Here is a 26,936-nt window from a genome sequence, read left to right as displayed (position 1 = left end):
TAACTATATAGAAGGAAGCTAGTAAGGATCTAACATATGGTACTGGAACATGCTAGAAAAAATCAATTTAAAAACACTCCACAAATAAACAGATTATAACAGTTTTAACAGTATATATTAAGTTTTGTTATCATGTCACGACCCAAAACATGGTAGAGAATTGTAGTAGAGCAGACAATTCACATAAAATCTTTACATAATGTTGGTTAGACTTTCTGACAAATTGCTGCAGACTCGAAATGTTTCCCAAACACTAAGTACACACTAGATCGTGAAACCAACATTAAACATGAGATAAACAACAATGTACCAACTGACAGAAAAGTGTCCAGTTCTACAATATCAAGAAGACTGAACTATAATGGAATATTTGGTTGTGTTGTAGTTAAGAAAAAAAACATTTACTTCAATCTCCAAATATTGTGAAGAAACTGAAATTTGCTGAAAGTACATAAACTGGACTGTTGATTATAATGACTCCAAACACTGTTCCAACCTTTGCAGAAATTGCTTAGTTAAGAAAGAAGCTGTTAGAGTCATTCAGTGACACCTATAGAGTCCTATTCTAAATACAGTTGAGCAGATCTGGAATTTGATACATCAAAACTTGATAAATCAAAAGTTACTTCTAAAAAACTTTATGAGAATGAATTAGAAACGTTTGGAGTAAATTCCCTAAGAACCCTTTATTTAAACATGTTGCAGCAGTGCCTGATATACTGTCTACACTTAGTAAACCAAAAGGTAGCACAAAATATTAACTGTTTTATTGAACACACACACTTACTTTCATTGAGTTTGAAGATTAATAAGATGTTGATGTTTCGTCTGTGATTTATCTTCCACTGTTCTTTGGAAATTAGCTGAAATCTAATTTTAGACTATGCCCTAAGACGTTAGCACAGTACTGTATTTATATATACAGTTTGTTCTTAATGTCTGCAACGTGAATTTTAAATAAACTAAAATATGTTTCACAGTCTCCCACCACGTATTAACATTTTTACACATACTATAAAACAATTTAACGAAACAAGGGCAGTATATTGTTAATCTGAACTTTGCTAAATCAGTCTATGAAAAATTAAACACTTAAACCATCTTCAGAGAGTACATAAACTAATTTCGATTTTCAGTGTTAATAAAATAGGTTAAAACAGTTTTTATGTAACCGACTTCAAAAAGTAGGTAAATCAATTTCGATTTTCAGTGTTACTAATGTAGTTCAAAACTCTATTTATGTAACCAACTTCAAAAAGTAGGTAAATCAAGGCCCGGCATGGCCAGGTGGGCTGAGGCGTTCGACTCGTAATCTGAGGGCCGCGGATTCGAATTCCCGTCACACCAAACGTGCTCGCCCTTTCAGCCGTTTGGGCGTTATAATGTGACGGTCAATACCACTATTCGTTAGTAAAAGATTAGCCCAAGAGTTGGCGGTGGGTGGTGATAACTAGATGCCTTCCCTCTAGTCTTACACTACTAAATTAGAGACAGCTAGCGCAGATAGCCCTCGTAGCTTTGCACGAAATTAAAAAAAAAGTAAATTAATTTCGATTTTCAGTGTTAATGAAGCAGTTTAAAACAGTTTTTATGTAACCATATTTAGAAAGTACGTAAATCAATTTCGATTTTCATTGTTAACAAATTAATTTAAAACAGTTTTTATGTAACCAACTTCAAAAAATACGTAAATCAATTTGAATTTTCAGTGTTAATAAAGTAATTTAAAACAGGTTTTATGTAACCAACTTCAAAAGGTACGTAAAATAATTTCGCTCTTCAGTGTTAAGAAAGTAGTTTAAAACAGTTTTTATGTAACCAAATTTAGAAAGTACATAAACTAATTTCGTTTTTCAGTGTTAATAAAGTAGTGTAAAATAATTTTTATGTAACGAGCTTCAGAAAGGGATAAACTTATGGATTTAAACTCCTAAGATCCGAGGTTGAATTCCTCGCAGTGAATTGATCACTCCTTGTTTAGCTATTTGCTAAATAGAGACAAGTTTTCCCTCTGGTGTCTCAATGGTAAACCTGAAGATTTATAGCGCTAACAACAAGGATTCTATATTCGCGCTTTCCAATAAATAATCCATTTCTGCTCATTGTTATTTTATACGTTACTGGACTTTAACGTTTGTGATTTGTTTAATGAATTTTTTATCTCAAGCTTTTTATTAACTAGTATTATTTCAGATTTTTTATCATATCTGCGTAACGGCGGTTAAGTGTATGAATTTAAAACATTAACATCGGTTCGACTCTCCACGATGGACAGAGAGCTCTTTGTGTAGTTTTTGCGCTATAAAACACTAAACAATGACATATTTACGTTTACAGATGGCGTGCAAATCCTCACTTGTTATTATAGCCAAGTTGTTGTTTTTTATCTTCACCCTGTTCACCACGATGATCGAATATTAAACCTTAGTATTGTAAATCTTCAAACTAATATGTGACACACCGAGGGGAGTTAAGGTCAAGCAACGATTGTTTTGTTGTTTCTTCTTAATTCACAAAACAATTTATGACTAATGAATCAATGTCGCTTTAGGTAATTACAGGAAGTTTGTGGGTTTGAAAAAATATAACCCAGATTTAAAGACGATGATTGCCATTGGTGGATGGAACGAAGGATCTAAAAGGTAAACTGGCTTTTATTTAAATCAAAAGTAAATTCATCTGACCATTAATTTATTTGTATTTACTATTAACTTTTACTTTAATTAAATTACAAATCACTCTTTTTGTAACATATATTTTAGTTGTAAAAACTTGTTTGTAGACGTATTAACAATTAATTTTAAAAAAATGTCGAAACAAAAACTTTCGGTTTGGATGTCTCTCTAAAGAAGAGACAAATGGGATCAAACTGTTTCAACCCGCAACTCAACGGGCCACTGCTTTGGTCAGAGAAGAGTCTGGAATGTTCTAATTTTCAGTTTTTACTTCACTTGTCATTAGTTTAACAAACATCTTCAGTAATAATAAACTTTATTATGAACAGTAAATGAAGTAAAAACTAATACATTCCTAAGCGGAGGAATCTGGCGGGCATGTCTCCCCGTTCTTTTTTATTTTCGCAAAATAGTGAAGTGCTTCTTTCAAAAAATAAAAATGACGACATTTATAAATATAAAGTCATTAAAACAGCATGTAGGGCCTAAAATGGGAAATGAGTTGTAGTTTTCGCATTCTTATTGGTTCGATTTAAGATGGCTTTTTTTTTTGACAAATCAGTAAAAATCAATTTGCCTACCTAAAGTTTCAAACTCACTTGTCATTTATTTTAAAAACTTCAAACATTACAAATTGAGATGTCATTTCTGTTGTTAAAATAATTAGAAGCTATATTTCCAACAAACAGTTGGCATAGCTTATGAAGTCCAGCCCAAAACTGCATAACTGAAAGTCTATAACTTGGATAGCAAGATTAAAGGTTCGAATCCGCTTGATTTACAGTTTTCACATCTTTGTAATTTAAAAAGCTAATGCATGTAGTCATTGATAACAAGAAAAAATCTCAGGTGTTCTTTTACTGTTTAAAATGATTTCAAACTACAACCTTTAAAGTGTGTTCTAGGTTTTCCAAGCTTGTTCGAGAATCTTCTACGAGAGAAAATTTTATTCACAGTGTTATACGCTACTTAAGACAAAACAGGTTTGATGGTTTGGAGTTGGACTGGGAGTATCCAGGGTCCAGAGATGGTAGTAATAACGGTGACCGCAAGGGTTATGCCCTCTTGATTAAGGTCAGTAGTAACAACCATATAAGGTAAACATGAGGATTAAGCATAATCGTAGCGAAAGTTAAACGTGTTTGTAATTCTTTGTCTTAAGAAAGCAGTTGTAAAAAAAGACAAATAATTAGGCATATGAAACCAAGATTGGAGAGGAAATATTTACTGGCACTTTTAGTGGATTTTTTTGACACTTCAGTTAAACGTTTTATTAGTCATTTATTAGAAATTCCATATTCATGTCGGCATTTCGTCTTAAATTGTGGAGGTTTAATTGTTTATATATTGATAAAATATAATGTTGATAAAAGAACAGTGCAAGAGTTAGCAGCGGGGATGGGGGGGTTCAACCTGCTGCCTGCCCTCTGGTCTATCACATCTACACTATAATTATTTATCACAGTTAACCCTCAGACAGCTTCACTCGACATTTAACAAACAAATAACAACGACGTTAGCTACTTAAAGTTTATTCCTTTATTTTTCTAGTTATCCTTCCTATAAAGCGCATCACCCGCTGGTACAGCGGTAAGCCTACGGATTTACAACGCTAAAATCAGGAGTTCGATTCCCTTCGGTAGACTCAGCAGATAACCCTGTGTGGGTTTGCTATAAGAAAACACACACACCTATAAAACACACAATCAATTTTTTCTGTGTCCATGGTTATCAATTTATAAATCATTTTCTTGGTTTCTTCTGGTACCCTGAACACGTTTTCTAAACTGTCCTTCCAGTTTTAAGTTCACTGATGTAACACAGTCACAGGACTAAAAAACGAAACAAGCCAAATTTATTTATTAAAAGCTGAGAAAATGTATTATAAACGGCTACTCTACTATTAGACATGACAGGAAGGATAATAGAGATCCAAACAGAGGTCTTTTATTATTGTATAAGACTGAACTTATTATCCCTTCCAGTAATGAATCTATAATTATTAATGTAAAAACGCAAAATCATACAGACGTTACTGTGGCGGGCATCTACTGCTCGCCTAGTACAGTGTTAGATGTAAATCTATTGAATATGTTGTATAATAGTAACTGTAATCTTATTATTATCGGCGACCTAAACAGTAAACATACAGCATTCAACTGTCGAAGTATAAACGCAAACGGCAATATGCTTTTTCAATTTTTGGATGAATCTAACATGATTTTATTAAACGATGCAACACCGACACATATCTCGTACGCACACGGAACCAGTGAAATACTGGACCTATGCCTGTGTTTGTCAAATATGAGTCGCAAATTCGTAAATTTTCATGTTGGTCACGATATAGATAGTGACCACCTCCCAGTTTGGTGTATCTTCAATCTCACCCCCCACTTAATTAAAATCATAGTGAGAGACCAACTGAACTACAAAAAAGCTAATTGGCCAGTTTTCCAAACTATATTAAATGAAACCTTACCTCCAGAAGTACTACATATTGCCGCGGACGCATCAGATATAGATGCATACTGTCATATCATCTCTGAGTGTCTAAAACATGCAGCCAACAGTTCGATACCGAAACAAAAACACTTCACAACAACTCATTCATGGCAACCACATAAAGATATAATACACTTAATTAAAAACAGACGTATACTCCGCAGACAGTACATTCAAAATCGCAACCCCACACTTAAAACTCAGATAAACACAATAAGGAATAAAATACGAAACTTAATCAGACAACAGAAACAAGAAAACTGGGACACCTTCTGTTCCGATCTAAATCACAAAACTGATCCTAAACAATTCTGGACACATTTGAAAAGATTTACAAACACAGGAACAACAAACACAGTATATCCACCACTGGAACTGGATGGAGAAACAGCATACACTAACACAGAAAAAGCCGAGATATTTAAAAAACACCTAGAAAACACGTTCAAAACCCATCATGAACCAGACATGAACAGATACTTTTATAATACAGTCACAAACTATATTGATCAAAACAGAAGCATTTTTACACCTAAATTTCCAGTCAACACTATTACACACCAAGAAAAAACAAAAGACTGGAGCACTCATCAACTGGTAAAACATATCACTGTAACAGAAGTCGTAACTGCTATTAACAACACAAAAAAACAAAGCCCCTGGAGAAGATGGTATTCAAGCTATCCTCCTAAAACAAGGCACTCAGAGATTATATGAACACCTAACAGCGTTATTTAATCTCTCACTATCAGCTGGATATATCCTCGTTTCTTGGAAGGAAGCAATAATATTAATGTTCCAGAAAGAAGGAAAGCCAGCGAATAAACCAAACAACTACCGCCCGATTAGCTTAACCAGTTGTATTGGCAAAGTATTAGAGAGGATAATTAGTAATCGTCTGTCAGTTTACTTAGAAGAAAATTCAAAATTACCAGAAATTCAAAACGTATTTTGAAAAAACCGCCAAACTACAGACCACTTGATTCGACTTACAGAATCAATTACCGACAGCTTCAACAAAAAAAGAATGCACTGTTGCTTGCTTTCTCGACATTGAGAAAGCATTTGACACAGTGTGGCATAACGGCTTACGACATAGATTGCTTGAAATGGCATTACCCCAGGAAACTATTCGCTGGCTGTCCAACTTCCTGGAAAACAGAATGTGTAAAGTAAATGTAAATGGGGGCCACTCAGGGTCCTTTTCACCCGAAGCAGGAGTCCGCAGGAGGGGTTGTTAGCCCTATATTATTTATCATGTACGTGAGTAATATGCCTCTGTCGAACCTAAATTTAGGTTATGCATCACAGTTCGCTGACGATGTAGCAGTCTGGAAAAGTGCCCCCACTCCGTCAATAGCAGCAACGAACCTACAACCAGTCCTAAATAACATCGAAGAACACTGCCAGAAATACAGAATCAAAATTAATATTCCAAAAACCCAAGTCATAGTATTCAGCAGACTGAATAAGCTGAAAAAAGATCCACCAAAACTCTATATGAATGGATCACTTTTACTGACTGCTACTTCTGCTAAATTTCTAGGTCTAACCTATGACTCAAAATTAACGTGGCTACCACATATTAAAAATGTACTGATACGAATCTGGAAAGAGCAAACTATGCAAGAAGTCTTTCAGGTAAAATCCAAGGAACATCACCAGACAACATACTTAAAATCTACAAAACGTACATTAGACCAACAATAGAATATGCATCACCTGCCTGGGTTAACATAGCACCCACACATGTACAGAAACTTCAACGTATACAAAATTCTGTACTAACTTCAGCATATGAAGTACCACGTAGCACCTCAACCACATTCATGCACAAGTATGCAAACATAGATACAATAGCTGAAAGACTCTTGCATAATTCTCTAAAATATTTAAATAAGAATTGGCATAAAAAATGACTTAATGTGTGATCTCGACATATATCACGTACATGAAGTAAATGGTCCTAAATACCTCTCCCCTTTTAACATATATTTAAGAAATGTAACACAAGCTGGCCACTATGCACTAGACACTTAGTCCTTGTTTCTTTCTATTTTTATAAATTTTTTATTATTATTATTATTTTAATTATTCAAGTATTGAATAATAATAATTATTACTTTCTATGTGTGTGAGTTACTACAAGTAGTAGTAGCATTCTCTCAATCGAGAAAAAGGAGAAAAATACAAAAAAAAAATATATATATATATGAAAATACAAAAAAAAATTTATATATGGAAAAAAAATGAAGAAAAAAAAACAAAAAAAACTTCTTGTTCGTCCATGCATGGACTGAGCCCTGAAATGGACCTGAGTATGATGTTATACTTTTACTCTGGGCCAAAGCTTTAAAAAAAAAAAAAAACCCTAAAGACAGACGCTATTATCGTACGGGAGGGAGGAAGAGGTCAAATGTACCTGACCCTCCTGGGTATTTAACAACATCAATACCCAAATACCCACACAGTCAAACTTACATGGGTGATCGTTTTTTACAGGAGCTGCGAGAGGCGTTTGATCAGGAAGGAGATTCACGCAGGAAGGAGAGGTTGATACTTTCAGTGGCAGTGCCTGCCGGGAAGGACTACATTGATAACGGCTACGATGTTCCAGAAATTTCTAAGTAGGCATTAGAGTATTGTTTGTATTACTATTATTATTCTAAATTTATTACAAAATAAGACTTTTATTTATAAAGGTTGTATTTCATCAATTGTTCTGAATGTTATAGAAAGTGGGTTGGAATAGTGTTCAAAGTACATATTGTGAGAATGTTTACAGACATTATTATTTTGCGAGAAAACAATATGTTTACAAACATAATTGTTTTGTGAGAAAAAAAAATCTGCCATGCAAATGCTGTCTGTGATTTGTCCCCAGGAAAATGTTTTTAATGGTAGTTAGTTACCTTCCAGGCCCCACATGGCCAGGTGGTTAAGACACTCCACTCGTAATCTGAGGGTCGCGGATTCGAATCCCCATCACACTAAACATGCTCGCCCTTTCAGCCGTGGGGGGCGTTATAATGTAACGGTCAATCCCACTATTCGTTGGTAAAAGAGTAGCCCAAGAGTTGGCGGTGGGTGGTAATGACTACCTGCCTTCCCTCTAGTCTTACATTGCTAAATTAGGGACGGCTAGCGCAGATAGCCCTCGTGTAGCTTTGCGCGAAATTCAAAACAAACCAAACCTTAGTTGCCTTTCGGCGTTAGGCCTACATCAGACACATCTGAATGGCATAGTTGGTATAAACAACTGTGGTAACTCGCATCACCAGTCGTTAATTATTTGTAATGTACACTGTATTCCTTCATCTATTATTTTATAACCTTGTAACGTTATGGCTTACCATTTTGTTTTACGATATTAAATCAGATGTGACACAAAATAAGGGCAACTTATGAGTTAGTTTTTTATGTTTTCACATTTATTGTTATTTAGCTAATCGTCCATATTTCCTTATGCTGTTATATAATATTTCTGTGGGATAAAATTTTTTAACTAAATGCTCAACTGGATAGATATTTTAACACCTTAAACAGAATTACACATAATGCTATCACTAATTAATTATAAGACATTAGTATTACTTTTATTATATCTTATCACTATGTTCGTCATATCCAAATATGATAGGCCTAATATACTTACGCGTATAAAAAGTCGAATTAATTATAATCATGCTTTGCTAACTTGTAAAAGGTGTTTACACCATAATAAAGTAGCTATATAGTCATATAGGTTCAATACTAACTTTCTGAATTTCGTTACGATATATTAATATTATTATGCGCGGTATGGCCAGTTGGTAAGAGCACTTGACTCGCAATCTGAAGGTCGTGGGTTCGAATCCCTGCTCCATCAAATATGCTCTCTTTTTTCAGCAGTGGGGGCGTTATATTGTGACGGTCAATACCACTATTCGCTGATAAAATGCTAGCCCTAGAGTTCGCGTTGGTCGGTGATAACTATTTGCCTTTCCTCTAGTCTTTCATTGCTAATGTAGAGACGGCTAGTGTAGATAGCTCTAGTGTCGTTTTTAAATATAAAAGACAGGGTTTATGAAAACATTAATCCAGTGAACACGTACGTTAAATATTGCATTTCGAGGATAAAGACAGAAACGCAGGATATGAAAAACGAAGGCCCAGCAATATGCTAGAGATTTAGTAAATTTGTTATATATTCTGACTTCTGGCATTGTAAAGAATTGGTACAAAAAGTTTGGGTATATACATATATATATGGCCTCCCATAAAATCTGTATTTCCTAAAAATATCCTGTGTATCGCCGCAATATGAACTTGTAATACTATAAATTGTCTTTAATTTATAAATACTAGTACTTCAAACGTTTCATATACCTACACTTTCCGTCTATTTCAAAAAACAAAGTACAGACAACGTAAGACACGACAGAACAACAGTACGAACCATATTAAATATTATTTTCTGTGTGAGTGGATGAGGAACCTATCAAACTATAGACTCTACGAGTATCACGTGATAATCTGTTACAGATTCAAGGACATCTTGCAGGGCCACTTTTGGTCATTTTTTTATTACCTTTCCCACAAATATTGTTATGCATTCTTTCAACCAGCAGGTTTTTGTAGCTGTCTCACCAGTTAAAAATAAGATAATACGTATTTTGTGACAGCCCTGTAAATTCTTTGTGCAGAATCCCATTTATTATAATAACACTCAAGTTTCTGTCTGTTCAGACTGTCCTCAAAATGTACACGCGCACTTCATTTCAACGGATTTAAATATACTTCAGTAAATATTTTTACAGCATATTTAAAGCTTACAACTTTTTTTTAATAAGGTATAACGTTAGGTCGTAGAATATCAGTACAAGTTTATATAAGTACAGTAAAGTTTGGCCCCAATTTATTAAGACCGATCTTAATAAAGGCTTAATTAACGTTAGGCCTAAGACAAGTACGTGGATTTATAAGATTTCGCTGTTTGTGTTTAGAATTCGTTTGTATTTCTCTAGAAATCCCGTATTTAAAGTACAACTGTTGCAATAATGATAACAATTTAACTGTAACTGTTTTGTGGATCTCTGCTAGCCAGGTACGATCTTCCACTTTTCAACATCTAGGACTAATACGCTGATCATGGCGTAGGTCTTGACGTGTCAAGAAGAGATAAAATACAAATAATATTGTTAAATTCAGTATAGATTCCTGCTTCTTAGAAGTAAGCAAACGTACTTATGTTACTGGAGGAAGGGAAACCAACGGATAACTTGGAAAACTACAGACCAGTCAGTTTAACTAGTTGTTCAGGCAAAATTTTAGAGCAAGCAATTAGCAACAGGATCTCAACTTTCCTAGATATCACATCAAAATTACATCAAGTTCTAAATCGTTTCTGAAAATTTCGGCAAACAACTGATCATTTAGTTAGGCTTACTGAAACCACAATAAATAGCTTTAACTACAAGAAATGCATGGTTGTTTGCTTTCTCGATAACGAAAAAACGTTTGACATTGTATGGCATAACTGTTTAAGATTCAAATGAAAAGAAATGGAATTACCAAAAGGAGTTATTCGCTGGTTATCTAACTTTCTTCACAAAGAAAATGTAGAGTAAATGTTAAGGGCACCTATTAGAATGTAAGGGTAGTTAGATTATCATATATTATGTACGTTAGCGACAGGCCATTAAATGATGGTAATTGTAGTTCAACTTCAGTTTCCTTATGATGTGTCCATCAGGAAAAGTTAAAACACACTTTCAACAACATCAAACAATTTAAAACCAGTTTTAAATCAAATAGTTGAATACTGTCAGGAATATAGAATTGAAATTAATATATCAAAAATAAAATTAATATTATTCGTAAAATTACTTAAATTACGTAAAAATATTCTTAAATCATACGTGACCGGAGCTCTTCTCGATACCAGTTCACCAGAAAACATTTAGGCCTAACTTATGATTCAAAAGTAACTTGGGAAAAAATCATAGTCAAAATTATGGAAAGTTTGTTTGTTTGTTTTGATTTTCGCACAAAGCTACTCGAGGGCTATCTGTGCTAGCCGTCCCTAATTTAGTAGTGTAAGACTAGAGGGAAAGCGGCTAGTCATCACCACCCACCGCCAACTCTTGGGCTACTCTTTTATCAACGAATAGTTGGATTGACCGTCACATTATAACGCCCCCACGACTGGGAGGACGAGCGTGTTTGGCGCGACCGGGATGCGAACCCGTGACCCTCATATTTCGAGTCGCACGCCTTAACACGCTTGGCCATGCCGGGCGTTATGAAAAGAAAAGTGTGTCAACAAGCAATTATCTCAAACGATTAACAGGAAAAACACAGGAACATTCACAGAAACGTTATTAAAATTAATAAAGAGTATATCAGACCAGTAATAGAATATGTATCCCAACATGATTAAATGTTGCAAAATCAAATTTTAAGAAAGTGCAAATAATACAAAATTCAGTTGTCACTACATGTATTCTCAAGACGGCTGGTATAGGTATTAGAATTTTAATTAAAATAAAGTACAGAACAACGTTTCGATTTTCTCAGGTCATCTTCAGGTTAACGAAGAGAGTTTGTAACTGACCGTTGGCAGGCACATTTTAATACCGATACCAGCTGTCTTAAGAATACATTTTTACTTCAAGTGGGTTTCTTGTCATCACGAATTCTCACCACATCTTTCAGAGTACCAGTTTAGTAAAAATGTATACAAAAATAACATGTTAACAGAGATAGATCGTAGAAATTTTATGGTGAGAGGCACTTAGCCCTATCAACATCATGCGTGATACAGCGATTTATCTCTGTTAACATGTTATTTTTGTATACATTTTTACTAAACTGGTACTCTGAAAGCTGTGGTGAGAATTCGTGATGACAAGAAACCCACTTGAAGTAAAAATGTATTCTTAAGACAGCTGGTATCGGTATTAAAATGTGCCTGCCAACGGTCAGTTACAAACTCTCTTCGTTAACCTGAAGATGACCTAAGAAAATCGAAACGTTGTTCTGTACTTTATTTTAATTAAAATTCTAATACCTATACCAGCCGTCTTGAGAATACATGTGGTGATAACTGAATTTTGTATTATTTGCACTTTTTTAAAATTTGATTTTGCAACATTTAACCATGTTGGGATACATATTCTATTACATATTATTTCATATTAGAAATAAGACCACCTGCACTAGACATTAAAATTATTTTACCAAGAGTTAGATATTATTGTTGTATTTAAAATGGTATTTTCTGTATAAATACACTCTGGTCAATATCTTATAAACAAGTGTAATTTGATTTCGGAATTGTTTGTGAGCTTATACAACCCAATGAAACGAGCTACTCGTATATGAAATGTTTTCAAGTGTTTATAACCAAATAAAGCGAATATTTTAAAATTACATTAATGCTACTAGTATTATATTCGAAGGTATGGCCCTAACAAAGGCAAAGAAATTAAATCAGTGTTTTGTGTTAGAATACTATCGGCAGCATTTGACAGTTCTAAAACCATTAATTAAGGAGAGAGGAAGAAGTGGACCATCCCAGGTTCTCAACGACCTAAAATCTGGTGCCGAATGTGAGACATCTATTGGAGTCATATAATAACAGAAATAGTAGTGTAATAATTTATAACAATGTATTTTTACTATAAAAATGATCTGTTATGTATACGTGTGTGTGTGTGTGTGTGTGTGTGTGTGTGTGTGTGTGTGTGTGTTAGCATCCATCATCCATAAGTGGTTGTATCATAGTTGGAAACTGTATGGCAGTGTACCTGGGCTATTTTAATATTCTTGCCCGAGAAAATGATTTAAACAAAACGTGAAACAGTATGCACTTTCACTTTGTTATAGACATTCGGTTTTGAATTCAAAGACACGAGTACTTATTTAAGTGTGTTAGTTACTGCCTTCCATAAAGCTGGATATGTAATTTGCACCCCATTAATATTATTGAGGAAGTTAAAAACAAAAGTTAACTTTATCTAACATTGTTCCTTATAAATTGTTTATTACGTTAATGAGTAACTCAATTAGTGTATACAATTAACCAAAGGTTTTGTGCGAGGTCATGTCTAGATTTATTTTTACGGTACATGCAAAGCCAAGTCACACGACCTGAAAGGACAATACTGTACCTTTATATGCCACTGTGATACTTACGTATCACGCCCTTCTATTAAATTACTTGTAAACAAATTTGTATCCATACAACTTTACAGGCTGTAGTTTGTTGGTTTATGTATTTATAAGTCCTAGAAACAGAAAGCCTTGAGTTCCACTAATCTTTCCTTGGGGAACTGTCACGCACATTTTTAAATTGGGTCCAAGACTTACAAACGTCCACATACTACTGAATTATTTGATTAGATGCTCTTTATGTGTTTCTGGTATGTTGTATAGATGTGGAAACAAGAAAGTAGAAAGTATTAGAAAACTGTAAAAAGAAGGAAGTATTAACGAAGTTGGTTTCTGTTCTTTGTGTGTGTGAAGGGGACAACAGGACTTGGCTTAAACTTAGGTGAAGTGACGTCTGAAGTTTTAGTGAAGTTTAGAAGTGAAGTCTAGTAATAAATAAAATTAGAATCTTGTCTGGTAAAACTTGGCTCGTGTTTTGCTATAGCAAAACATATAGTTCCAAAATCTATATCATAGCGTAACCGACCACAAGTATAAAAAGTGCTCACATACATGTGCTAATTAACAGTTTTGTGTATTTTCATAAGTACTTTGTTTTGGTCGAATGAAATGTTTTTGCAACTCAGTATTTCACATCTGTTGGCCCGGCATGGCCATGTGGGTTAAGGCGTGCGACTCGTGATCTGAGGGTCCGCGGGTTCGCATCCCCGTCGTACCAAACATGCTCGCCTTTTCAGCCGTGGGGGCGTTATATGTGACGGTCAATCCCACTATTCGTTGGTAAAAGAGTAGCCCAAGAGTTGGGAGCGGTCTTACACTGCTAAATTAGGAACGGCTAGCGCAGATAGCCCTCGAGTAGCTCTGCGGGAAATTCAGAAAACAAAGAAACACATCTGTTGAAATTGTTGGTTTTAAACGTACCGATATAAACCAAACAATCTGATAGACTGAGCACACAGTGAAATTGTAGAATAGAAAGAAGCCACCTACGAAGCAATTCTTAAACGTTTAGTTAAAATACTGGTTTTATATTACCAAACTATTTATTATATGCACTGAGACGCGGCTTTGGAACACTTTAGTGAGCATAAAGAACATTTTGTTCTCATAAACCACGAGAGATAATAAAAGGAACATATAGAACATGAGAGTTACCCTAACTTGAAACATGTTGCTATCACAATATAATATTTCTGTTTAACCTTCCGAACATAATCAAATAAACATAAAAGTGATATTGTCTGTCTTCTCATGGCTTTAAGCTCACTGATACTTCCAGCTTTTAAAAATTATGTCCAAATCCATGGACTTAATCCAATACTATATTTACTTAAGGTTATGATGAATATGAAAGATCTTTCTCTCTTTTATAAAGATAATTGTTTTGAAGAGTTTTCTTTACTTCTATTCAATAACCTATCTGAACAAATTTTACGATATGACATATTTCTGTGACAGGTGCGTGGACTTCATGAATGTGTTATCCTACGATTACCATACAGCTTACGAAGCAATAGTCGACCATCACGCTCCTTTATATAAACCTCCCAATGTTGGTCGGTGGGATGAACGAAACAGACTGAACGTGGTAAGTACAAATTACTCGTGTAGTCGGCCATCAAGTTCCAATATATAAACCTCCCAGTGTTGGTCGGTGGGATGAACGAAACACGTTAATCCTGGTAAGTACAAATTATTGGGGTAGTGTTACTGTTATAATTGAACTGCTGCTGGTACTCACCAGAAGTCAGCAGCAGTTCTTTAGGATGTTCTAACTAGAAGTTTTTATCGTGTTCTGTTATTTTTTTCTGGCAGTTCGATTAAAAAAGTGCAAGTAGTAGTACAAATAACATATATTCAGGTCATACTAAACGTAGTACTTATACTTTCAGAAGAGGTTTATTACTGAATGTTGGTTACTGGAAAGATCTGGTCCTCATATTAATGAAACAAGTAATTTAACTGAAGGCTGTCAAGGAGGGGTTTCAAGTTTACCATTAGAAACTTGGTGGGTTTGCATATCATTAAAATCTGAGTATACAGTATGGAAATATAATAAATATTTACTATAACTATTTTTATTTAGAGCTCTGACCCTTCAGGTAGTCCTATTAGTAATGGGTCAACCGCGGCCACTCATAACACAAAACACATTGCATAATCATACTTCAGTATAATAACTAATAACCACAAACTTATAATTAGTATACAGCAGCTATAATATTCTTGTAGCGTTGTTCTTTTGGTGTCAGTTTCTATTAAACTATTTGGTGAAAATAAATCAATATCTAGTAAACAAACAATTATAATTGAGCTTACTTCCTAATTTAACGTTTCTACAAGCTTGAACACTTGCATACTGTCGTAAGTTCTCATAAGTCTACGTTACAAATGGTGTTCAAGCCTTTCTAACAATATTAGAATTTAAGTAAAATCAGCTTATATAAAGTAACTCAATAAATGTGGTATAAACGTAAATTCAAATACACCAACTATTTCATTCTATCAGAAAGAAATAACGCTTTTTATTCAAATAACTCAACACTTTCTTAATTATATATTCTCAATCCTTTAAAGTTGGCATAGCCATATGGATAAGGTACTCGATTCACAATCTGAGATTCGCAGGTTCTAATTCACATTCCACTAAGCATCTCGCCTTTGTAGCCGTGGGAGCGTTATAATGTGTTAATCCCCTATTCGTTAGTAAAAAATTAGCCCAAGAGCAGGTATTGGATGAGGATGATTAGCTGCTTTTCCACTAGTCCTACACTCTTAAAGTGAGGACGGCTAGCGCTGATAGCCCTCGTATGGCTTTGTGTGAAATTTAAAACAAACAATTTCACGGAACCTTGTATCGCTATAATTAACGCAGCGTGTATATATGTAGCTGTATGTATATGTTTGAAATAATAAATATAATATGTTGACGATGACCGAAAAAGGTCGAAACGTTGTTCGCCCTCTACATAAAAAAAAATTTCTCAACCCAAACCAGCTGTTTTACTTATATGTACTCTTCAAAAAAGAAACGCAAAAGGCAAAATTTGAGACCAGTTTATTCCGGGAAGTTCTGTATGACATGTGTGAAACTTTGCACATTCACTGCTGAACATCTAAAGTCTGCAAAGGCGAAGTCCACGCTCACTAGTTGAAGTTTAACGTAACTCAACGTCAATAACGAGTATGCCCCCCGTGAGCATCAATAACTGCTTGGCATCTCCTGCCCATGGTAGCGATGAGATGACGAATCACATCCTGTGGAATGGCTGTCCACTCAGCCTGCAAAGCTGCTGCAAGCTGAGGTAGAGTGTGCGGTTGAGGTTGTCGCCGTCGCAGACGTCGTTCCAACTCGCCCCAAAGATGTTCGATGGGGTTTAAATATGGTGATCTGGAGGGCCAGTGAAGAACGTTGATGTTGTGGTGTCTCAAGAAGACAGTGGTGAGTCGGTTGTGTGAGGACGGGCGTTGTCATGTTGAAAAACGTCGTTGACGTTCACCATGATGGATTGCACATGGGGCCTAAGAATCTCGTCGACGGTTGCGTACGGTCTAATCGGAAATCCTACGCAGCCCTGGCATGGTTGAGGCAGTAGACGTCGCAGTGGTGGTCCTATCCCGAAGGTGACGTAACCGGATGTAGCGATCTTGTGCGGGCGTGGTCACACGAGGTCTGCCAGATCGTGGACGGTCACGAGTTGATCCATGTTGTTAGTGTCGATTCCATAGCCTTGTGATGGTACTTGGGTGGACATTCACAGCTCTGGCAACATCTGATCGAGATTCGCCTGCTTTCAAGCGACCAATGGCGTTGTTGCGTTGTGCTTCAGTCAGACTTGGCGTAACTGTATTGCGTGTCGGTGGCTTAACACTGAGCTATGGAAACCGAAAACCCGTCTCTTTTATAGGGATTTTGCACATGTTGCACTTGCAGAACATGCAGATTTTTCAAACACATTTATTGGACACGAATGCGTTTTGGCGAAAATCCGATGTTTTCCTCCGTTTTCAAAGTGCACAACTTTTATTGTCATTTTGGTCTGACAATCAGTGCCTTAACACGTGTAACATCACATACTCTGAGCTTGTAACGTTATTACATATATTTCTCTTTAAAATAACAAAAATATCCCTTTTGCGTTTCTTTTTTTGAAGAGTATATTTTTCTCTACAAGTGGGTTTTCTCGTCATCACTGATTATGTCATCTATTGATTGGCTCCATAAATAAAATCTATTGAAAATATTTCACACTTTAGATATTAAAGTTTGTTTGTAGTTAAGCACAAAGCTACACCATAGGTTACCTCTATCACTGGGAGGCAGGGTATTTAAGATAAAGACAATTAGAAAACTAATTATAGTATGAGCAACAATCATTTCTTTATCACAAAATACAATTTTAAATTAAAGGATTCTCCTCCCAAAAAGAATAAGACTTTTACTAGGATTGTACGTAAGGGTTTGATTATATCTTTACTGACGTAATTTGTAAATATAGTAGTGAACAAAAAAGGAATTGTTAAAAATGCTATTTCTCAATAAAGGGTACCACTTTTAACAGATAAAAACATCACAGTATATATCAACACAATCCGAACACTTTTTTGTGCAGTAATTTCCCCTTAAAGATCCTTTTTTTTTAGACAGTGTTCAGTTTTTCTAAAATTTTTCTCCAATAAAGTATGAATACTATAATTAATAATTACAAGAACAAACAGCCACTTTACGGCTTATATACCAGAAATCTTTTCGAATTTTATAGGATTTCTAGGTCTGTCTTATCAAATCTTTTGATCGTAACGTTATCGTTAAATCCTGCAGTTTCCTTCATGTAACTTTTAAATTACAATATACCTTATATCTTAATTATAACTGTATTACCCCTTACTTCTCTTATTGGCTTGTATGAGCATTAGCACATTACGATGACCGTAACTGGGTAACTGTTTGGTCTTCTTCACAGAGTTTGTATTTGTATAGTAAACGATATGTTCTTTTAGAAGTTACTGACTCACCATAAAATGAAAAATAAACCCCAAATTAGCATAGGCCCTCTGGCAAGAGACGAAACTGTACACTTATTTGTGTCACCAGACCTGACGTCATGCGATGTTTTTATTATAGCTTGTTTCTATGTTTTTAATACAAGTAATAAAAACTACTTTCAGTAAGGTGTTTTCATGATCGTACATGTAAAACAATTACATATGTTTGGTGTTTATATTTTAAACCAACGTCAATGTAGATGCTGAACTTGTGACATATAGATTATTGATAATGCTTCCTTCTTATTTTTTCAGCAACAAACCGTGTAATAAAATTTGAAAGTTTGTACTTTGTAACAATAGTTATGTATTTTGTATTTTTTTGAAAACTGTATCTCTCGATTGTTTCATTCAGAATTGGACTATAAATTACTACCTGGAACTAGGAGCTCCTAAGCACAAATTAATAGTAGGAATTCCTACTTATGGACGATCTTTTTACGCTACTGGACCCTGATGACAACGAGATCAATGCTCCTGCAGATGGACCTGGTGAAGAAGGTCCATCTACCAGGGAAAAGGGATATTTGGCTTATCATGAGGTATTTTAGTGCTATATCCTTGTACTTACTATTGAAAGCCAACCCAGCCATCCATTTATTTATGGCAGTTATCTCAGTTTTCCTTTACCATTAGGTTTCTGTCATCCGATAAAACTTTTGCACTGGCTGGATTTTTTTACATAGTGACCCTACCACCTGGTTTCATTTATGTGATACTTTGTGCTATAAATAAAACTATTGGGATTGTTTGCAGTACTCTATACATTTTGAGACTATAAATATCAAAACCATGTTCAAACTAATTTTGTAAATAGATAGTCCGTTCGTGAACCTAACTTATGAAAGTTTTAAAATTGATGGCCTCTGTTTAGTTACAGCTTTATTTTTAATCATATATATTAGTTATGTCAAAGCTAAAAAATCTGCAGTTTAGATAATTTTTAGTTGCTTCTATACTAGCAGACCGTGGAATATTACAAAGATTTTGTTATATTTTACTGTATTGCAAGGTGGTTCTAATGAGTAATTAGTTCTTTCTTCTCACATCAATCACTACACGTCTTATCGTTGTTACTAGCTTCAGAAAGATGTTTTTCTTTAGATCTGTCAGAATATTCTTGAAAAGGACTGGCAAGTAAGACGCCCCTACTCAGATATTTTTGGACCCTTCTGTTTCAAAGGCGACCAGTGGGTTGGATTTGATGACGAAGTGATAATAACCAAGAAAGTATGTATTCTTATTTAACTTACTGCTTTTCAAACATGCTTTATACCTTGAATTTTACTTACTTGAAAATTATTAGATATTGAACTGGTTTGTATTTGTTTATTTATAAATAGGCAAACTACATCAGAGAACAAGGTTTAGGGGGCGCTATGGTATGGGCATTAACTGATGATGATTTTCGAGGTTTGTGTGGGAAAGAAAAAAGCCCTTTAGTAACAGCATTGCGTAATGCTTTGCTCACTGAAAATGAAGAACTTCCAATTAAATCTGTCGTCCAGACAGTACTAGATGAAATCAAGCAGCAACTTTCACTGGACAGTAGATCATATCACAAAAATGGCAGGCGTCTTTCTTCTTACAACAGTCTGGGAGGATCTGTCAGAACCACCATCGAAGATCCCGAGTACCTTCTTCAAACTCCAAAGCCTCCAACGACCCCTGATCCAGGTGGTGATTTCATATGCACAGATGAGGGTTTCTTTAGGAACCCTAGAAACTGCAAGAAGTACTACTGGTGTCTGGACAGTGGACCTGCTGAACTAGGTATTGTTCCTCATACCTTCACTTGTCCTGCTGGCTTGTACTTTAATCCACTCAGAGATTCTTGTGATTATCGTCAGAATGTGCACTGTGAAGAAAAGTCAGGTCCCAAACCAACAACCTCCAGACCTTCTCGACCAACCAGACGACCATTCCGCTTCAAACGTCCACGCCTTAATTTCCGTAAAACCACGACAAGTTCTTCTCCTACTACAACAGAAGTCCCACAAACTCAGGCCCCGACCACTCATAACTTAGCTGAATTGGTCCGGCTGCTTCAGTCACTGTTGAAAACAGAACAGACAACTGAGGAGGTTAGTACTGTTGTTTTGGAGACATTGGCTCCAACATCTGAAACCCTTCCAGACTATACAACTCCCCAGTTCTCCAAAGTTCAGTCTGTAACAAAAATCATAACTAGCACAACATCACCAACATCAACAGAGAGCTCTTCAACATTAAAAGTTCCACGTTACCGACGACCCATACGTCCCTCTCAATATTTACCTGCTACATTATCACCAGGAGACTCCAGCAGTCCATCACCTGGTCAATTGACCAACCAAGTTCCGCGGAGACCACAGTTTGAAGCTGAAACAAATAGTGAAAAGCTCTTTCAGTACGTGGAACCAAACAGACTACAGGCTCCAAGCAAATCTAACAAAACACAAAAAGAAAGTCATCCCTTTCTGACCTATCAGGACCCAGACAGGCCACAGGCTTCACCTGATCCAGAAGAAAGAAGAGAGGTAGACTCATTGTTTAGCTACAAAAACCCAGAAAGACCTAAAGTTCAAACATCCACAGAACCTCCTCCTGAAGTTGAACCTACTGCGAGTCAATTTACACATACTTTACCTGATAATCCATTTTTTCAGTACAACACCCCACGCCGATCAAATCCAACTCCCACTACAACACCGCATGAGAATAAAAAGGCTCAAGTGCGAAACCAAAACCGCAAACGTGGACATCGAAGATTCCGAACTCGATTTCGGGCAAGGACACGCACAAGGTCAAGAGAAAATGAAGATGCTGTTTCTTCCAGGGTCAGCTCGGTGACCTTGCCCAAGGATCAGGAGTTGCAAGACTTTAAACCTGTCCAGCGAGCCATACGTCGTCGATTGCAGCCTTTAAGGACTACAACAACTGCACCTCGAGGACCTGGAGTGACCGTAGCAGAAAGTACGAACGTGCAGTGCATGCGTCAAGGTATCCACCGAAATCCAAAAAACTGTAGTCAATTCATCGTGTGTGCTCCAGTGCTCGAAGAAGATTTACAAAGCTACTTTTACGATTGTCCAGATGGAAAAATTTTCGACGAAACTTTGGGTAGATGTATGAATGGAAACACAGATACCTGTGATATTACTGTTTAACAATCTCGTGAGGCCCAAATTTAACAAACCAGTGGAATTCCCTTTGTCCACAAGTCATGGTCTTTATGAAATCGTTCTATTAGCATGTTATAATTGTTGATATAATAACCCAGTAAAATATGCTGAAGTAAGCCTTTAAATATTTAATATGACACGATTGAATACAATAAAATAACTATTTTTGCCATTGGTTCACTGGAAGGGATTTTTTATACCGAAATGCGCCGATACAGTAACGAAGCTGGTAATACAATGTGTTGTGATAATGTTCAATAAAAGAACCCCCCTTAAAATGTTTCTTTGAAGACCTAGACGTTTCTTTGAACATATCTATAAGCTAATTAAACATAATTACAGTATCATACTATTATACCAACAATTCCAAGCAAATAGTTTTCTTTCTAGAATAAAAGCAACCGATACGCCAGAAATAAGGTATTCCTCTGTATATGAATTGGTGATGATATTAAAACTTTGTCGTTCGAAACTGAAGTTTTACACTCAATTCTTTATTCATATTACAGCTGTTGTTCATAAATCAGGATATTTTGTAGTTAACATATACGAAGCTCTTAAGTGTTTATCAGAATATATAAAAACCAACATACCTTTGACGCTTTCATTATTCCCGTATTGCTATTAAACTCTAGTAACGATATGCGATTCTTATATGACACTTGGAGAATAGAAACTCGTTACAGATCACTGTCATTACAACAGTTTATTGTATAAAATATTAAGCCTAGATTGTTGTGATAAGGTCTAGAGCAGTTACTGTGGGCCGTTCTATAAATACTAGAAATAATCTCTTCAAGATGAATTGAGTTAGAATGTTATTTGAGGCTCTTTGCAAATCAGAATAATTTCACACAAAACTGCTAGAGGGCAATATGCTCTAAACGTGCCTGATATTGAAGACTAAGAGATAATCAACATCAACTCTTTACCAACTAATAATAGAGTTGGCCGTTACTTTATAACGCTCACAAGGCTAATAAGGTGAACGTATTTAGTGATGAGATTCAAACACACGACCCACATTGCGAGTCGAGTGCCCTTAATCACCAGGCCTAGAATGAACTTACACTTTGAGTAGAAGCGAAAGTGTCGACATATGTTGTTCAAATTCATCTTTAGTTTAACAAACACCAAACCCTCTTTAGCCCTTAATACAGTGGTTCTTAACCTGCGGGTCGCAACCCCTGGGGGGTCGTTTGGGGTTTCTCGATGGTCACGGAAGGTTTGAAAATTATTGGGGAAACCACGGAGCAATTTTTAATTTTTGTGGCAAGTTCCTGTAACTGCCCACCAATGAGAAACACGCTGAAGTGCGACAGTTGAACCGCATCGAGATGCTTGTTGCGCAACCACTTGTCTAATTTTGAGTAAACATTTTCATATATTACAACGTTTTAAATGGCCTAAATTTTTTAACTATATAGTATTAATACATCTAACTTAAAATTTAAATATCAAAGTTTCCATCGTATTTTGTATATTTTCTCATTATATATATCAATCCTCACACTGAGTGAATAAGTAGGTTTTATATGATGTTCAGTAATTCCATGGATTTTCCATTTGTTTAGCACATGTAGCATTTCTCAAGGTCTTTTATTTGTAACATTTTCAATAAATTAGAACCTTTATATAGTTTTGTTTTATTCTACCTTTACGCAAAGTTCACCATTACAAAAATTATTATAGAGGTCACGATAATACCCTGGAGAGTCTCAGTGGGTAAGACGATGAAAAAGGTTAAGAGTCATTGCCTTAATAGCTGCTCATACTTGGCTTTAACTGGTTATAACAAAGTAGTCTTGTTGTATCGTTACTACACTCTGTCCAAACTGGACTATAAGTTTGTATTTTTAATAAATAGTACTAAATTTCACTCACTGGTTTTACCAGAGATACATAATTTTGGGCAAACCAGAGCCTTGTGGTTATCATGCCTGGACTCAATCCACAGTTTTAGATCATAAATGCACTATATCTGTTTGGTGTTGTCGACTTGCTATATTCCCTATATCCCAAAGTATGGGTCATGGCCCCAGTGAAGTCACAGACGATTTTAACTGATGTTAGAAGCACCCTAAAATATTTTTAAATAAAACTTACAGAAAATAATTTTAATATTTTATACTTTATTACAGTTCATCGAATAAGAACAAACTAGGTAAAAAATATACAATTATTTATAAAACATCATAGTTTTTATACCTCTGCGAAATGGAATTTTTACTCACAAAATACGATAAAGGAGTGTAATTGACTGAAATATATTTAAACAGAACTCTAAATACAAGATCTACAATCACTTAAATACGCTATGCTTGCTAAAACAAATGCATAACCTACTTTACAAATTATAGCTACATTTCTTATTCCATGTACTACGTTATCACGGCAGCCTTGTCCCAACAATACCATATAGGCTGTTCCAGGTCCATTTTCGTGTTGTTGGTTTCACCTTTTTAATATATACTCATGGAACCCTCAAGGAATGATTTTGGGAGGGGGGGGGAGTGGCATTTGAATTTGATCTCTTTTCGTCTGTATACCTTTCCATCAGCAATACATCGTACAAACCACATTTGGTGACAGATGCATTTGAACAACAGTGTTAGGGGTAGCTATAAAGTTGCTCATCAACAGACTCAAACAACAGATCGAGTTAGCACTGAAACCACATTACAATAAACTTGAACAACTGTGTGTTTAGGATAGCAATAAAGCCACATTTCTATTTGACCCAAAAACCACTGCAATGCAGACAAGCATATCTCCTGTTACCATTTACAAAATAGGACTAGAACATAACAAAAGTGCATAAACTAACATTTCACAATCTTCTACCCATACATAAAAAAAAAATGGTTCTTTTCACAATTAAGGTAGCTGAAGGAAATGAACTCATAGCAATTACATTTTAAAGTTCTCATATGAAACTTTGGTGGGCTTTTGTGGATTAGATATTATGAAACAAGGTCTTCAAACACTGTTTACACACACTAGTAAAGACTATATGATAAGCTTCTACAGAGAGACCTTACTAATCTTCACACCAGCTTATTGGAATGAAGATTGGGGCATAATTTTATCTAGCCCGATATGATGGATGTAGTTTCAAGAGCAGATGAAAGCCTAAAAAATAAATTTTTATAATTTACTGTTAACTTCGCTTTAACTTAAGTCAAAACATTGTTGGATAATTTATAATTATTTTCTTACTTTGTATTTATAGAATGTTTAAATTTTTCCATATCCAAATATTCTGAACATTGTATCTATTGTGTGTGTAGATTTCTTTAACTCTTGTTTTGGTACAAATGCAACAGATCATTACGTTTAATGAAACTTCGCCCATTTTACATTTTTTATTTTCAAGTGGAAATCTGGACAAATTACTCGTGTCAGATCCTCTGCATGATTTAGAGAGATATTTTATTTTCTGGACTAAATCAAAAAACTAACTTTCATTAGAGAATCACTATTTTGCTAATTTTCAAAGCTAAGCTTGTTACAAACAGCTTCTTCAAGAGTGAACAACTTTGAAAGAGTGTCATTAAGAGCCCAGAATGTATCACTGAATCACACAATAATGAGATACAAAATGGTTTTCAGCACTGTAGATAATCTTAAACATTTAACACACAAACCCTCATGGCAACATGTTCTAAACTTACAATTTATTATATCAAGTTTAAGTGAATTAATATACCAAATTTGGAATGCTTCTGTGGATTTATACTTTAGGAAAAAGCATTCCAAATTTGGTATATTAATTCACTTAAACTTGATATAATAAATTGCAAGTTTAGAACATGTTGACATGAGGGTTTGTGTGTAAGATATACCAAATTTGGAATGCTTCTGTGGATTTATACTTAAGGAAGAAGGCCTTAGCTTGTGGCAACTTTCCGTTTTCTACAAGAGAGGTTTGGTTTCACTGGACAAACAGGAAAACAACTCAGGAAAAGATTAAAAGAACACAACAGCAAAACAAGACATAAAAAAAAAAATTTGGCCATTATAAGACATCACGCCAACTGAGATTAAACTAGAACCAACACAGACAAATTTTGGAAGAAGAATTAGAGAATGTTTCTACATTAACATAAAACCTTCACTAAATAGAGATGCAGAATTAGAAGAAAGCTACCACTGGCTACAATCACATGCATTCTTTCCACCACTCACAATGACAGATAAACAATCTAGTTCCCACACATTCTCAAGGACACTATAAAAAACCTGCAACAGTTTATACATACTTATTGAGTAGCCCTAATTATCTTCCAAGGTTTCTACTAAGCCCTTGGCCATCTTAGACTGAAACACTTACCAAGAACCCAATGATGATGACATAATGATCTGAAGATAAAAGACAGAAAATTTTGGAAATGCTTCTACAATAAGTAGTTGCTATCCAGTTCATTGTACACAATGCATTAATTATATAACCATACACATAACACACTAGTTGTACCAGTACTTACACGTATAACTAACACTCTGGTTGTACCGGTACTTACACGTGTAACTAACACTCTGGTTGTACCAGTACTTACACGTGTAACTAACACTCTGGTTGTACCGGTACTTACACGTGTAACTAACACTCTGGTTGTACCGGTACTTACACGTAACTAACACTCTGGTTGTACCGGTACTTACACACATAACTAACATGCTGATTGTACTGATACTTACATGCATAACTAACACACTAGTTGTACTAGTACTTACACATAACTAACATGCTAGTTGTATTAGTAGTTACACTTGTAAGTAACACCTTAGCTGTATTAGTAGTTACACATGTTCTCAACACATAATTTTAAATAATTTTAGAGAAAACACTTGTTATTTTGTTTAGATATTAAGATATTAGACAATGCTAGATTTTAAAAATATATTTAAAAAATCAGAATCACTATTGTTTTAAAATGATCTAGGTTAAAAATTAAAAGGTGAAATCTTTGTCAAGTAAACCACTCCCTCTCAGTCATTTAGACATTTCTTTTAAAATATTTCTATTTTAACCATATTCTGTACTGACCCACAAACACTTGTTTTTGTTCTATATCTTGAGAATAATTAAATATATCTCATTATTTGCTTTTAAACTAACTTATCCAATGGAAAAATATTACTAATTAGACTTTTCATGTAGCACATACTTTAATAAAGACATTTCATATTTACATACAAAACAATCCCTTCGAGTAAACTCTCTTTTGTTGTAAAGACATTTTTCTTTCTTGGTTTTGTTATAAAAGAACATGCTGAGAGAAACACTAGTTACAATGTTTGATGATATTCTATAAATTATAGCTAGTTTTTATACAACTTTGTATTTAGTACACATTTCAGGTCCATATCACCAATATCTTTGTCAGTG

At 35.1% G+C, this 26,936-nt stretch overlaps 1 pseudogene across 1 annotated transcript in view; it reads left to right on the top strand.

Annotated features, from left to right (window-relative positions):
• LOC143225458 (endochitinase-like) overlaps nt 1–22,016 on the top strand; it is a 35,174-nt pseudogene extending 13,158 nt beyond the window's left edge. Inside the window, exons 4-10 of the transcript XR_013013858.1 lie at nt 2,552–2,642; nt 3,581–3,749; nt 7,683–7,807; nt 14,793–14,922; nt 18,736–18,922; nt 19,485–19,610; nt 19,724–22,016. The product of XR_013013858.1 is annotated as an endochitinase-like (transcript). The remainder of the gene's footprint in view (nt 1–2,551; nt 2,643–3,580; nt 3,750–7,682; nt 7,808–14,792; nt 14,923–18,735; nt 18,923–19,484; nt 19,611–19,723) is intronic.
• Nucleotides 22,017–26,936: the final 4,920 nt, after the last annotated feature.

The sequence above is a fragment of the Tachypleus tridentatus genome, chromosome 9 (genome assembly GCF_004210375.1).
Source record: "Tachypleus tridentatus isolate NWPU-2018 chromosome 9, ASM421037v1, whole genome shotgun sequence".
Lineage (NCBI taxonomy): Eukaryota > Metazoa > Arthropoda > Merostomata > Xiphosura > Limulidae > Tachypleus > Tachypleus tridentatus.
This window is presented reverse-complemented; position numbering and strand designations above follow the sequence as displayed.